Source organism: Ovis aries, chromosome 7 (assembly GCF_016772045.2).
Source record: "Ovis aries strain OAR_USU_Benz2616 breed Rambouillet chromosome 7, ARS-UI_Ramb_v3.0, whole genome shotgun sequence".
NCBI lineage: Eukaryota > Metazoa > Chordata > Mammalia > Artiodactyla > Bovidae > Ovis > Ovis aries.
This window is the reverse complement of record NC_056060.1, coordinates 84,585,213-84,598,246: the sequence shown is the minus strand read 5'-3', so window position 1 is coordinate 84,598,246 and position 13,034 is coordinate 84,585,213. Positions and strand designations below refer to the sequence as shown.

General features: G+C 48.1%; 1 long non-coding RNA gene across 1 annotated transcript; it reads right to left on the bottom strand.

The window, feature by feature from the left end:
* Positions 1-8,044: 8,044 nt before the first annotated feature.
* LOC106991294 (uncharacterized) lies at positions 8,045-12,767 on the bottom strand. Its single transcript, XR_009601372.1, has 2 exons — positions 12,551-12,767; positions 8,045-11,438 (listed from the first exon to the last, which is right to left on the bottom strand). It is a non-coding gene; the product is annotated as an uncharacterized LOC106991294 (long non-coding RNA).
* Positions 12,768-13,034: the final 267 nt, after the last annotated feature.

Sequence of the window (13,034 nt, the reverse complement as noted above, 5' to 3'; positions counted from 1 at the left end):
ACCCCAAATTAATTTTTTATAAAAGAATTACATCATTGATTCATTTAACAAATGCTATCTACTAAGTCTAAGCTGGCCAGGCACTGCGCCAGCCACTAAGGATAAAATGATAGACAAAAAATAAACACAGTTCCCATCCATTGGTAGCTTCTGGACTAGTAAAGGAGACAGACATTAACCACATAAAATGTTAAATAACTTAGGTGTCATATGAGTAAAGCCATCTCAGACCCTGCAGGCCAGCCCATCCCCCAGCTGAATACCACCAAGGACATCCATCTTTGCCATACTGAGCAGAAGAATTTCCCAGCCAATTCCTGTCTTAATTCCTGACGCACAAAATCATGAGATCTGATAGGTGGTTGCTCTTTTAAGCTCTGCCTTCCCAAATAAAAATAATGACATCTCTACTAAGTGCCTAAAGCATTAAGAGAACGTGAACTAGAGAAACTACATTTTAGCTTCTTTTCCTAGTTAGGATACTAGAGTGAAGGTAGGTTTAGATATAAGAATTTAGAATAGAATGACTTGACCTCCTAAATCCTAAAGCCAAATGCAAAGCCTAGGGATGCAGATTCTCAATCCCCAATCCTGCAGAAAATCCTGGGGGTTTCTTACATCAAGCTTTGTTTCACTGAAGAGCGCCCTCTTCTGGCTCAGGGCTCTTTCTCCAGCCATGCTGTCTTCTGACGTGACTTTTCAAGGAATTTGTGCGTGTGCCGCCCATGTCTTCACCAAATGTGTGCTGAGCACCCAGGCCCCCGGGTTACAGCCTGAATCAGGCACAGGCTCCCCATCCCTGTGAAACTGACAGTCATATGAGCTTCCTGACCTCTCTGAGAAGGCAGGGCAAGCTTCATCACTCCCACTTGATAGATGAGGAACTGAGGCAGGAGGATGGAGAAAACTTGACTAAGTTATTAATGATTCAGGACTATTTCAGGAAGGAAACAAAGAAGCTCTCACTGAACATCAGACTGGGCCCAAGTCCCTCACTCCCTATAGCCATACTCTGCCTCATCACCCTCTGCTTCCGAACCTTGAGTTCCTCCCCATTTGGGACGTCTCCTCATGGTCCCCTGAACCAGCGCACCCTACCACCCCCTCCACATCTCTGGGGCCTTAAGGGCATTTCCCTGCCATTTCATCTCTCTGCAGTGACTGTTGCTCCAAAGCCAGCCTTCAGTCTTTCTCCCCGCTAAGACCCTCCCACTCTCCCTGACGTCTTGCCCCTGGTGGCTCTGGTAGTGTAACATATATTTGGAAATAGATATCTAGGCAGGGACCTCATTGTATATCCTGTCCCTGCCCATGGAGAGGATCAGACAGGCCTGGGGTTCAGATCCCAGATCTGCTAATTCCTCTCCTGGGAGGTGAGAAAATGAGGTCGCCTCCTCAGCAATGGTGTTCTCCAGGGTACAGCATGGATATTAGCTGCTCTGAAACTTAGGTGATATGTTTAAGGCACTCAGCACGTAGTGAACACTCCAGGCACAGTATATGTCTAAGTCCTTTAACATGTTCAGTCTGGTCACCTGCTGCCGCAGCACAATGACCCTCAAGGCACCTAGTACACTCTTGGGCATACAGAGAGAGACAACATACAAGAATTTTAAAACTCAAAATTCTCAGGGAGCAAGATCTTCCACTAAAAGCAGGTGGGTATGCAGATTCGAACAGCACTAAGAATATGCTGTCTGCCACCTCGTGGAGAACAGGGCTGACACAAGAGGATGGCGCTGGGGCCCATGATATTTTTTAGGAACCCACAAAGATGCTTTAATTTCGTTTGAAAATCAGAAGAAAAAAATTAACTTTTCTTTCCCAAAAGGACAATTTATTCAAACTTCCTCAGACTATTAATCATTATAACCATGTAGTCATAAAAATAAATTTTGGGGGTACTCTTTCTACCCCCTTCTGATGCCTATGTCAGAAGCTTTCTCTATCTCCTTTATGCTGTAATAAAACTTTATTACACGAAAGCTCTGAGCGATCAAGCCTCGTCCCTAGCCCCAGATTGAATTCTCCTCCGGGGGCCAAGAATCCCGGCATCGTGATTCAACAACAACCTTTCATCTTGGGGGCTCATCCGGGATCCTTCAGGACAAGATGGGAGCTAACAATTCCAGCCTCACTCCTTTGAACTGTATCTTGAAAAACTGGGATAGATCCCAAGGGCTTAAAGAAGACACACGTGGTCTTCCTGTGTGATACTGCATGGCCACAGAATCCATTGGAGGACGGTGGACGGTGGCCAGTTGGAGGGTCTCTTAAGTATAATACTGTTTTACAATTAGACCGGTTCTGTAAGGAACAAGGGAAGTGGGTAGAAGTAGTATATGTGTTGCCCTTTTTCTCTCTGCGAATTATACCAGACTTATGTCCTAAGGGTATAGATTTGAGCGTGAAACCTTCAGCTCCCTCCTGTCCTCCTACTTTGCCCCCATACCCGGGGCTCCAAGCTGAGCTAACTGAAAGCCAGAAAAGCCCCCTCAGAACAGCTGCTTTGGTCTCAGTGGAAACCCAAACTGAGATTCAAACTGCTTTGGTCTCAATGGAAACCCAGACTGAGATTCAAACTGCCCACGTGGAGGTCCAAACAACTCCTGTCTCAGTACGACCTCAGACTACTCTGGTTTCAATAGAAACTCAGACCATCGAAGTTAGAGATGAGATGGAGGACAGGAGACAAAGAGAAAAAGAAAAACATGTGTCTCCAGTCTATCCCTGGGATCATATGTGCAGAGCAGCCAGAGAGACTGAGGAAGAGCCACACAAGCTGTTGCCTCTTTATGAAACACCCACCGGGAGAAATAATCAGTCTATGAGAGTTAGTAAGCCTTTTTCTTATCAAGAAATACAAAGAATCAAGGAGGATCTGGGAGACTATTTAGTGGACCCAGAAAAATATATTAGAGCTTTTAAAGGTGTTACTCTGCTTTATGACCTTACTTGGAAGGATCTGATGTATATCTTGGGACAAACGCTGACTCCCAACTCAAAGACTCGAGTTTTGGGAAAAGCGGTTGCTTATGGAGATGAATGGCTTGGTAATGAATCAGTAGGGAAGAGAGAGGACGAGATAGCGGCCCTCCCCACTGGGAATCAGGCGGTCCCAACTATAGAACCAGACTGGGACTACAACTCAGCTAAAGGAAGATGGGATCAGAGTCATTTTGTCAGATGTATTCTTGAAGGACTCAGGCAGGCGCGTTCTAAGCCTTTAAACTATAGCAAATTGGCAGACATAGAACAGGAGAAGGAAGCTCCTGGTAAATTCCTAGATAGACTAAGAGAAGCTCTTCACGGATTCACTGAGATTGATCCTGAAAGTGAAGAAGGAAAAGTGATCTTAAAAGAGAGATTTATCACTCAGTCGGCTCCAGATATCTGCCATAGGCTACAAAAATGGGCGTATGGACCAAATCAGTCTTTAGATACTCTGTTACAACTGGCTAAATGGTCTATTATGGTAGGGAATATGAGGAAAAGAAAGAAAGGCAAAGAAAGACAAAGGAAAAGGCAGAAGCCTTCGCAATGGCTATGAAAACGCTCTTAAGCAGCCTGAGAAAAATGCCCAGAGGGACCCAGGTGAAAAGGGATGGGCTTGCTATTGCTGTGGAAAGGAGGGGCACCTCAAGCGGGATTGCCCTCAGGCATCTAAACCGCCCCCGGCTCCATGTCCAGTCTGCAAAGGACCACACTGGAAGAGAGACTGCCCTCAGAGGTATAGGTCTCTGGGGTCGGACTCTCAAGACAATCAGGACTGAAGGTGCCCGGGGGTCCCCACACAAGCTCCTGTCCTAATTACACCTGAGGAACCCCGGGTATTAATAATTGTGGGGGGCCAGTCCGTCGATTTCCTTTTAGATACTGGGGCAACTTACTCTGTGCTTACTGAAGCCCCTGCCCCACTTTCTTCCCGATCCGCTTCCGTAATGGGACTGTCTGGATGAGCCAAAAGGTGCTATTTCAGTTATTCTTTATCTTGCAACTGGGATTCTGTGCTATTTTCACATGAGTTTCTGACCCTGCCAGAATTCCCCTCACCCCTTTTGGGGAGGGATTATTAGGATCAAACGAGCCAGGACAGGCTCTACGGGGCAGGCTAGGCCTGAGGTTTAGTCTCTAGAAAAGCTGAGCACTGGAAACTCCTGCAGGCAGTGTAGCTTGACCAATCAGAAAAATCCCTGTAGCCCCCCCACCCCACCCCTAGTCCCGAGCCAATCCGGATAGGGATGCGAGGTTTAATAGTCCCGTGCCTGTACTTTTTAGCCAATCAGCTATGCTGTTACAGGAACAAAGAACCATCTGTATAAAAGTAGATGTGATTCAGAGCTCCGGGCTCTCATCAAGACTCCACTGCGCTGGATGAGACGGGAGCCCTGGCTCAAGCTAGAAATAAAACCCCTTCATGCTTTTGCAAAAAAAAAAAAAAAAAAAGAAAGAAAGAAATAAATTTTGAATTAATTTTTATAGAGAAAGGGACCTTCAAAGGCCAAACTTCCCAGGGCCCATGAAAGTCATAATGCAGCCCTGATTAAGAAAAAAAAAGTGGGAAAAGCCAACAGCAGCAAAAGAAGAAAATCAATGAAGAGAGGATTGGAAGGGTTCCTCTCAGTCTTAACATCCTTCTGCTCCAGGAATTTTTTTGCCTCAGCATAGCTGGGATCCTTTACAGAGTGTATTCTTAAGAGTACATTTTCCTAGTGTTATTAAAATTTGTGTGCTCCTGGAAAATTCCATGGACGGAGGAGCCTGGAAGGCTGCAGTCCATGGGGTTGCTACGAGTCAGACACGACTGAGTGACTTCACTTTCACTTTTCACTTTCATGCATTGGAGAAGGAAATGGCAACCCACTCCAGTGTTCTTGCCTGGAGAATCCCAGGGATGGGGGAGCCTGGTGGGCTGCCGTCTATGGGGTCGCACAGAGTCGGACACGACTGAAGCAATTTAGCAGCAGCAGTGCTCATCTACTTTTAGCAGATCTCGTTCCGCGAGAATTTTGTGTAAGTTTTATATTTCTGGCATGCCGTCTTTTTTAACATTTATTATTTTTATTTATTTACTTGGCTGCACGGGGCCTCAGCTGTGGCACGCAGGATCTTTAGCTGGTCTTTAGTTGCGGCATGTGGGATCTAGTTCCCTGACCAGGTATCAAACCTGGGCCCCCTGCATTGGGAGCATAGTCTTAGCCACTGGACCACCAGACCATTGACATGCTGTTTATCTTAGTCAATGACTGTCATGCCCTTGAGTGGCCAGCAGAGGGAGCAGCGACTCAATCTTAGGCATGGGAATAGAAAAGTGAAAGTGGTTCAGTCCTGTCTGACTCTTTGCAACCCCACCGACCACAGAGTCCGTGGAATTCTCCAGGCCAGAATACTGGAGTGGGTAGCCTTTCCCTTCTCCAGGGAGACGTGGGAATGGTTGGTGGGTAAAACAGAAGGAAGCTGTAAACTCAAAGACTTGTTGCTCAGAGTGGTCCTGAGACCAGCAACATGGGTTTGACCCAGGAGCTTGTTAAAGATACCTGTCCCTAAGGAGGATCCTAGAACCACAGAATCAGAATTAGCATGTTGAGGAGATCCCCAGGTAAGTTTGAGAACACATTTAAGTTTGACAACATTGGAAAAGACCCTGATGCTGGGAAAGATTGAGAGCAGGAGGAGAAGGGGGCAACAGAGAGTGAAATGGCTGGATGGTATCACTGACTCAATGGACATGAGTTTGAGCAAACTCTGGGAGATGGTGAAGGACAGGGAAGCCTGGCGTGCTACAGTTAGCATATGGGGTCTCAAAGAGTCAGACATGACTTAGAGATTGAATGACAACAACAAGCTTGAGAAGCACTGGCTTAAAAAGTTTCTAGTCTTAGAAGGAGAAGGCTACTTCCTCAAGGGAGAGGACAAGAGAGGAACTGGCTAAAGCAGTCCTCATAGCCCCCAAATTTCCTGTTCCTCCAGCCAATAAGCCAGCATCAGTTAGGATGGGTTTGAAGCCACAGAAGGAGACATCAAGGTATTTTACAGATCACAGATGAACTGGCTTACTCTTCTTCTGTTTCAGTAACTGTTTGTTGAATGTCGACTATGTGCTGAGCATCAGGGGTACAGAGTGAGTTAAAAAAAAAAAAAAGGAACCTGTTCCTGCTTTCATGGAGCTTTCAGCCCAGTGAGAACACCAGGGGTAAAAAATCACAAACACACAATAACTACAAACTCTGACATTGCTATGTAGGTACAGAGGCCCAGAGAAAATAAACAGGAGGAAGGTGACCAGTTGAAACCAAATGGTCAGGGAAGGCCTCCCCGAGGAAGCGAGCTTTAAGCTTGAGATCTGAAGGGTGCCTGGGAATTGGCCAAGAAGACTGGATGTTACTGGCAGGGGGAAACAAAACGTACAAGGCCACCCAACAGACAGGAAGATGGCACACTCAAGGAATGGAAAGAACCCTGGCCTGGAGTGATGCAATATGAGGCTGAGAGCAGAAAGGCAGAAAGCAGCCTCACGGGACTGGGGGCCACAGGGCACAGGCTCCATCTGGGATCTTACAGAGGTGGCTCCTCGGCGGCACAGGGACCAACTGGCACCTGGCTTGGTTCCCAAGCTCCAAACTGTACCACGTGGACATTTCACCCCTGTCCACTGGGTTCTCCATCTCCCTCAAGGACACGCTCTTCTCTGCTAACTTTTCCTCAGCCTACACCGACTCAATGGACATGAGTTTGAGCAAACTCCAGGAGACAGTGAAGCACAGGGAAGCCCAGCATGCTGCAGTCTCTGGGGTCGCAGAGTCAGACAGGACTTAGTGACTAGAAAACAACCCCCTCATCAGCCCCTTCTCGATCCCTTGTCCACTTTTTTTTTTAAATTGTACTGGGTCTTCCTTGCTGTGCACAGGCTTTCTCTAGTTGCAGCAAGCAGAGGCTCCTCTTCATTGCGGTGCGTGGGCTCCTCATTATGGTAGCTTCTCGCTGCGCAGCAGAGGCTGCAGGCGCATGAGCATCAGGAGCTGCAGCATCGGGTTCAGTAGCTGCAGCATGCAGGCCCTAGAGCAGGGACTCAGTAGCTGCAGCTCATGGGCTTAGTTGCCCCATGGCACATGGGATGTTCCCGGACCAGGGATCAAACCCGTGTCCCCTGCATTGGCAGATGGATTCCTGACCACTGTGCCTGAGACGTCCATGTCTCAGTGTCTTCCCCTTCACCATTTAAACCCACTCCAGTTCTTCCCCTCAACTTTGCCAGGCAACCAGACCTCAGTTTCAAAAACAACTTCTTGCCCCGAAGAAAAGACCGTCCCTGAGTCAGAAACAATCGCCATTTACTGAAGGCTCATCATGTGCTGTGCTACTTGACACCTCTTTTTCATCCAGTCCCCACAACAGTCTCATTCCATAAGCTGTTATCATTTGAGGAAACTGAACTGCAGGGAGGGTAAGTCATTTCCTCAAGATTGCATAGCTAGAAATTGGTTAAGCCAATACTCCCTTCCCATTTGTAACAGGAGCTGCACACCATCCTCTGTGACACTGTACTGACCGCACAGCTATATTTCAAAAGACTTACAAAGGAGCATGCCCTCGGCCCACCTTGAATGAAATAATCTCAGATGTGCACAAAAATTTGCCACGGAGCTTCTTGCATCCTTGTCTAGGATAGAAGATCACTTAGAAACAACCCAAAGGTCCAACAATACATAACTGATTGTTGGATGTTTAGAATCCTATCTGACTAGCTATTAAAGTAAGCAGGTAGAAAAAAACTGTCTGTATTCATGATGTATGATATAGAAAAACAAGATTATAAAACAGTATTCTAGCCTTATTTTCATGAAAACTACAATGTATAAATTTAAAAGTATAAAACTAAAGTTTCCAATATAGGAAAGGGAGGAAAAATTACAATGGTTGGCAGAAACCTCTGCGATGTGATTATAGGTGATTTTTTACTTTGACTATCTGAATTTCCAAAGGTTTCATCAAGAGCATCTATTTCTTCTGGAAAGGAAGGGAGAAGGAAAAAAATCAAGAGGTGTTTTGAGTTCTGAGTCTTTTCATTTATTATTGTTACCCATAAAAAAAACCAAACGTACTGTTCTGCTGGGAACATTTAAAAAACATTTTTATTACAAAAGTAGTATGTGGGCTCGCCAAAAACAAAAATCAGAGAGTACAAACAAGCAAAAAGGAAAAAATGAAAAACACATTCCTTCCTCCCCAGAGACAACCAATATTAGCACCTTCGTGACTTCACAAGCCACGTTTGAGTTCTGCTCCAGGTACTAGTCACTGGGGCCCACCCCTCCCTTGCCATGACTGGAAACCTGAGTTTGAAATGAGGCTTACAGATCCATCCGCACTCCCCAAACAGATTCTAAAATTGTCTGGGATCCCAGAATGACAACTTACTTAGCATAGACTCTGGCCTGCCAGGGCCCGCAATTCCTCCTGGGTCACAGGGGACGGTAAAAGTGGTTCCCAACATGGTCGCGATTGCAACACTCTAGCATCGCTGGATTTTGCAATCCTCCTTCCCCCTTCGAAAAGAACCCGAAGGACTGCATCACAGCTTTTGTATATTCCATTTAGTACTTTTCCATAAATGCAGCTGAAGGGAATGAAGGGTAATTTGACTGTAAGACTATCACAACCCTCCTTCCCACCACCCCTTGGATAGCTGCCGGCAATCACTCTGGGATATCCCAGGTCAGGGCTGGGAAGGGCAGCTTTGAGGAGCTGTGCAGGCAGGTTTGGCCATGCGGATGGCCACGCCAGGCCTGGGAGGCCAGCTCCTGGGGTAGGAGGTCTCCAGGCCATTCACACACACACACACACACTCAACAACAGGTTTCTAAGTCCCACCCTGCCCACGCCCTCTTTTACTAAAGGCCCCCCTTCTGGGAAGAAGGGGCCTCCCACTGCTGGCACCTGGCCTGACTGAGCCACTCCCTCAGTACAGCCCTCAGGCAGAAAATGTTCCTAGAGCAGATCCACAAGCCAAACCATTCCTGGTTTCCTCAGATGTTGATATCCAGTCATGGCCCAGATGCAGGGCCTAGCCTCCCACCCCTAAGTGCCAGGAACTGAGCTGATCTCACTGCCATTCACTACATTCAGTGTTTCTGGAAACCTCAAGGATGCTGGAGACTCTGTTTTCCTTTACCTATGGCTCCTCTCATAGATAATAATAATTATATCTTCTGTTTACGAAACTCTTGACATGCCAGGCTTTTTACAGTCATGTAATGCACACAACAGTCTTTCGAGGTAACCACAATTATCTGCCCCCCTTCCCCTTCACAGATGAACTGAGACTCCAAGAAGTAGAATGATCTGCCCAAGGTCAAACAACTAGTAACAGGGACAGGAATCCACCCAGACCTGTACGACCACATAGCTCATGGCCTGCTCAGGAAGTCAGTGCAGAAGGGAACAAAAAGGTCATACAACCTTCCTCCATTCTATCTACAAGACAGCTACACTGGAAAATGATCTGACAAACTGTTATATGAGACTTCCTATGTGCCAGGTACTATTCCAGCACTTTGCAAATATCAGCTCAATTTATCCCCAGAATAAGGCCAGGAGACACGTAGTTTCTTTACAGATAAGAAAACGGAGGCACAGAGTAAACTTGCCTATGGCCACACTGCAAGTGGTGGGGTCTGGACAGGAAGCCGGCTCTAGAAGCTGTGCTGCCTCTCTGATCCCACAAGCAAAGTGCCTTCCCCCCCGCCCCCCGCCCCTAAATTTTCATCCTTTGACCTTCCCGTGTTCTCACCTTCCTCATCTTTCAGAGAGTTCACTTCGCACTTCCCCATCCCTCTCTGCGTGGGGTGGTGTTCTCTTGTGAAACTGCTTTGTGAAACTCCTTCTTGTGCAAGGCTATCTTTGATCATTATCTAGATCCCCCCTCCAAAGAACTGATAGGAAAGTTTATCAAAGCAAAGGCTTGGATTTGCTTCTGGAGAAATTAATCAATTAATCCTCAAGGGCTTGAGAGCAGGTTTTATCCCCAGCCCTGTGCTGGGCATTATTCAATGAACACAAAAGACACCCAGGACTTGGCCTCCACTCTCAAGGAAACTACAGAAAAGACAGCAAGTAAGTGTACACTCATGTGCTGGGTCTGTGCACAGCTGTAATTCATAAAATATATAGGAGAGGAGTCAGAAAAGTGTTATGAAGGAGGCGGAGTTTGAAATAAAGAGAAGGGGCAAGGAAACCTTGTTCACTCATGGAAACAGCAAGACTTGGCAGAAGGAAAAAAAGAGGCCAGAGAAACAAGAGAGTATTTTCTACGTCCAAATCAATCTGATCTTCTAAAATACAGGGACAAAAAAAAACTTGGGGTTTTTTTTTTTCCCCCTGTCAAGTTTTGCTATTTCCATCAGAGCGAACAAAGAAAAATCTCTTCCCCTAACCATTAGGCGGCTTCTAGAATTGGAGAAGGGTGCTCTGCCTCAAATGTCCACCAGGAGGCAGAGCTGCTACTTCTGTCGCTAGAGCTCCCAAGTACAAACCAGAGAGAAAGAGGAAAGATCGCAGACTCTTCCCCAGAAGAGTTGGCATGGCCTGAGGCCAGCGGTGGGCATCAGTCGTCTCAGACTGGGCTGCCTAGAATCAGGGAAGAAACAGAATATAGAATGTCAGAGGAAGTCGGGTGAAACTGAAAGAGAGACATTAAAGAGAATCTAACCTCTATGTACCATGAAAGTTCAGTTCAGTCGCTCAGTCGTGTCCGACTCTTTGTGACCCCATGAATCGCAGCACACCAGGTTTCCCTGTCCATCGCCAACTCCCGGAGTTCACTCAAACTCATGTCCTTGGAGTCGGTGATGCCATCCAGCCATCTCATCCTGTCGTCCCCTTCTCCTGCCCCCAATCCCTCCCAGCATCAGGGTCTTTTCCAGTGAGTCAACTCTTCACATGAGGTGGCCGAAGTATTGGAGTTTCAGCTTCAACATCAGTCTTTCCAATGAACACCCAGGACTGATTTCCTCTAGAATGGACTGGTTGGATCTCCTTGCAGTCCAAGTGACTCTCAAGAGTCTTCTCCAGCACCATGAAAAGATCTTCCAATAGGCAGAATAGGGGTTTCCATGGATTGAGGCTACTCATGCCTTCTGTTGTCTTGACTGAGAAAACTTGATGCTAGGCTTGGGTAACTATCAAAAACGACCAACTGCTAATCTAAGCCTAGTTTCAGGGCAAACAATTCAGGGTCTCTGGACAAGTGTAGCCATTCCAGTCACTAGGAGGAGGAATGCTTTGTGCTTTGGGGATAACACACCTCCTGGCCATCACCCCTGATGTCATGCTGTGGGTTGTGCGGGACAGGAGGCATGCCGCTGGCACCCTTGAAGGAGCTCTGATGTCAGTATTCAGCTTTACTGCAAGCTCCACCATCTGAGCCAGGCAACAGGGCCCTGAAGTCACAAAAGCAGAGGGGATTAGAGGGGAGGTGGGAGGTGAAGCCAGAAATCTTGGCTTTTATCTGTCTCTAACTAGCTGTGCAAACTTGGAGGAGTGAATCAGATTTTCTGAACCTTAGTACCCCGTATGTAAAATTGAAAGGCTGAATTTGAGCAATAGTATCTGATGTGCGTTCTAGCTCTTAAATTCTGAAACACTCCTTTGGTTAGAGGAACTGAGGAATGGGCGGGGGTTGGGGTTGGGGACGGGGCTGGCGGTAAGGGGGTGGCGGGGAAGGGCGGTAGCCAGGACTAAGTATCTTGAAGAGTTGCCCCCACGCCCGCAGTCAGCTCCCGGGTAGTGCCCACTGCGGCACTGCCCGCCCCACCCCCGCCCTCTTGGCCCGGCGGCACACACCCACGGCTCCCTCCGAGATTTCTGGAATCTCGCTGGATTCCTCCCAGGAATGTTTATTGCCCTTTACATCTGCAAGTCGCTTTACATCAGCAACCCTGCTGCGCGATATTAATCATCGCCGCAATATCCCTCCTTCCGCCTGTAAGAGGAATTGCGGGGGTCTGGATTTATGAAGGTGAAATCCGAAAGCAATTTGCCTGGGATTCATTCAATAAGCGGTGAGCAACAGTTAATTAAGCGCCCATACGACCAAGGCGCAAAGAAACGCACAAACCCAGTTGCTACGGGGGTCAGAATGGCAGGGGGTCCTCAAAGAACTTCACCGGTATTCCAATTATGTCATGCACTGCCCCCCGGCCTCCCCCACTCCCCTCACTCCCCGAACCGGTCTCCCCACCCCCACCTCCCGCCCGTAACTACTGTAAAATTAAAAGGTGATGCAGGCGATCTCCCCTCCCAAGCCTGACGCCGCTGCGCCCCACCTCGCCAAAGCTCATTTTACCAGGCTAAGTAAAAGAAAGTGACCTTCCCAAGGTCATTTATCCCCCAAGGGGCAACACTGATTCCCAGAATCTCGGTCTTCAAAGCTTTCCACTGCGCCAAAGACGAAGATTTTAAGTTCAAGTCTATAATATATAAAACAGAGGCGAAGGATGGCTGTTTCCATGATTTCCGGGCACAGAGGGAGAAAATCATGATCTCAGCTCACCCAGCCCAAAACAGACGAGACGGCCCAACTCTGGGCTGCAGTCTCAACGAGACAAGAAATGTCTGGGATCCCGGGGCTCGTCAATCAATCATCCACCCCTTCCCTCGCGGTCCCTGTCGTCCCCACGCCTTGCCTCCGCCGAGGGTCGCGGGGTTGGATAGCGTGGAACCCAGGGGTCCGCAGCACCCGTACGGGGGCGTGGCCGGAGACCGAGAGCGTGGGGAGGGGGAGGGAGAGGAGGACGACGAAGCCCGACTCCCAGCCTCCCCCCACTCCCTCCTCCCGCTCCCTCCGCCCGGCTGGCCGAGCAGCGGCTGAGCCAAATTTGGGCAGAGCGGAAGCGGCGGGCAGACGTCACGGCGCCGGGTGGGGGACCGCGCTGCGGGGCTGATGACGGAAGGCGCTGACGGCGCCTACGTGTCACCATGGAAACCAAACAGTAAATAGAGGACTTGAGAGCTCCTGGCACCGCCTGGACCCCGCG